Source organism: Echinops telfairi, unplaced genomic scaffold (assembly GCF_000313985.2).
Source record: "Echinops telfairi isolate 266 unplaced genomic scaffold, ASM31398v2 ScPeMD7_7439;HRSCAF=8477, whole genome shotgun sequence".
NCBI classification, from domain to species: Eukaryota; Metazoa; Chordata; class Mammalia; order Afrosoricida; family Tenrecidae; genus Echinops; species Echinops telfairi.
Window position 1 is genome coordinate 879,651 of NW_022111339.1, and position 2,590 is coordinate 882,240.

The 2,590-nt window shown below is 50.7% G+C and overlaps 1 protein-coding gene across 1 annotated transcript in view; it reads left to right on the top strand.

Annotated features, from left to right (window-relative positions):
* The first annotated feature begins 1,472 nt into the window (after positions 1 to 1,472).
* SIRT5 (sirtuin 5) overlaps positions 1,473 to 2,590 on the top strand; it is a 77,010-nt gene continuing 75,892 nt past the window's right edge. Inside the window, exon 1 of the mRNA XM_045298677.1 lies at positions 1,473 to 1,491. The gene's annotated coding sequence lies outside the window, so the exon portion shown is untranslated. The remainder of the gene's footprint in view (positions 1,492 to 2,590) is intronic.

Here is a 2,590-nt window from a genome sequence, read left to right on the forward strand (position 1 = left end):
AGCAGGGCAAAGGGACCTTGGTGGAAGGTCTGTCTCCTGGGCCCTAAAGCTGGGTGGACAAAGACAGAGAATGAACCGAGGGAAGCCAGTCCAGTGTCAGTGGTCCATGTCTGCCACTTAACAAAGTCCTGGGTGGTGCAAATGGGTACACACTTGACTATGAACCAAATGGTTGGCCACTCGAACGCACCCAGAGACCCCTCAAAAGAGAGCCCTGGTGATCCCCTTCCAACAAATCCAGGATTGCAAAAGTCTGTGCAACTCAGTTCCCCTCTGCAGCTCATGGGGTCCAGGGAGGTGGACCGAACTCCATGGCAACTAACTGCTTGGTTGGTTGGTTGTCTGTAGCCAAAGCCAGGCAACATTTGAGTGCCAATTGCCTCTTTAGAGAGCAAGTGGGCCCTGGCTCGTGTGTTCTTTAAACAAAAGCAGAGATTTTAAGTATACCACGTGCGATAGGCCACGCAGTGCACTCGTGCCTACGAACAGAAGGATCTTCTTATCCCAGGTTTAGCTCGACACAGGGCTCTGTGGTCCAGCCCAGAGTAACAAGCAAGATTCTGTCCCGATCCTCACCTTTAGCCAGGTGAGGAAAAACAACATAGGAGCAAGCGCTGCTTTTCTTCTCTGTACCTGCCTTTTAACTCTTGGCTTCCCCTAACTCTTTTTTTTTACCTCCAAGTCAGAGGAAGGCAGCGACCAGGAACAACGGGTATGCTCACTGGTTGTACTCACTCCGTCCTGGGGGCCCAGGCGAGGCTTGTTACCAGCAGGCAGAGGTGACCGTTTCTGCCCCCACACCTCTGACAGGCGTGCAGCTCGGTGCAGTGGCAGGCAGAGCACAGCCTGTCCATGGAACGCCGAGAGGAAGGGCTTTCTCCTGATAACCAGGAAAGCGCAGGAAGTGGAAGTTAGCGCCAAAGCAGAGAGCCATCCCGCGGCCAGAAATAAGACATGGAGAAGCATCCTGCCAGGAGACACGGCTTAGTGTCCAGGCCCTTTCAGGGACCCGGAATCTCAATGCTCAGATAACAGCAACTCTCTCATTTTGGGGTTGGCAGGGAGTCGATTGGGATACAAATTTTCACATTACATTTTTTGGGTGGCGGGGGGATGAAAATGTATTTTATTTAAATAGTTTAAATGGGGGCTTTCCTCATATCCCAAGGCACCCTGAGGTCAGACGCCTGATGCCGTTTGACAAGAAGCGCTGTCGAGTGGAGAATGACTACAAAGTGCCAAGTCAGGACGAGACCTATTTTAAACACTAGGACACAAAGTTCCCCTGAGTCCAGGTTGGCTCCTGGCGCCCCGTGGGTGTCAGAGTAGAACTGTGCTCCAGAGAGTTGTCAAGGGCGGGTTGTGCAGAGGTCCAAGCCTAGACTCTTCTTCTAAAACATCTCCGGTTGATCTGGAACTGCCAGCCTTCCGTTAGCAACCGAGCATGTGAACTGCACACCAGGAAGGGCTCTGTTTGAAGACTGCTGTTGGGTATGTTGAACTGCCTTTGATTCAGAGCGACCTGATGCGCAATAAGACGAAACACTGCCCTATCCTGTGCCAGCCTCACAATTGGTATGTCTAATCCCCTGATTGCAGCCACTGTGTCAACCCATCTTGTGGAGCAATTCCTCTTTTTTGCTGCCCCTCCACTTTCCCAAGCATGATGTCCTTTACAAGGATTGGTATCCCATGATAGTCCTGGGGTGCTATTAGGTAAGTGTGGGCTTGCTAACTGGGTCAGAGGCTAAAACCACAGCGGTTCCTCAGAAGACAGATGAATCTGTTTGAGCCGCTAAGGATTGATAAAGCCTCAGTGTGATGGTTAGATTTCATGTCAACTTGAACCTGTGTGAAAGTGTAGGGGTGGAGTCTAACCTATCACTCTGATGAAGCCTCCTTGGGAGTGTGGTGTGGCCTTGTGGTAAGAGAGACACTGAGTACTTCTTTCTGTCTGGCCCTTTGCCTTCTTCCTTGCTGGGATTGCATGTTTGCCTCCAGGAGTGGCCCCATGTGGGTTGTCTAGTTGGGAGCTGTCGGCACCCTGCCATGTCCCTGCTGACCTTGGATCCATGTGGCCCTGTATCCACTGGCCTATGAGCTCCCTGCTTCCTGTTTCACCTTTCTGCTGCATCAGTCTGCAGCTAGGTGAATCGGGAGAGAGCTCCGGCTAGCATCGTACCCAGGTACTTGAGCTGCACTGGGCTGGGATGCTGTCCTGATATGAAGTTCTTCCTTAGACATATATGAGCGTCACTGGTTTCCCCTCCAGCCGGCCCCATTGACCATGCTCAGTGGGTAGGATCACTGTAGGGTGGAATTGAGTCGATGGCAGGGGGTTTGGTTTTGGGGGTTGGTTTTTCCTAAAACGAGGCTCAAAGTAAGTGAGATGGAGTCATGCATCCTCCCTTCTATCGAGTATTCTAGCTGTCTTTCTTCCAAGACAGATTGTTTAGTATTTATTATCCATCCATTGATATGTCTCTGGTGTTCCATATTTATTATCCACCCATTGATGTGTCTCTAGTGTTCCATATTTATTGTCCATCCATTGATGTGTCTCTGGTGTTCCATATTTATTGTCCATCCA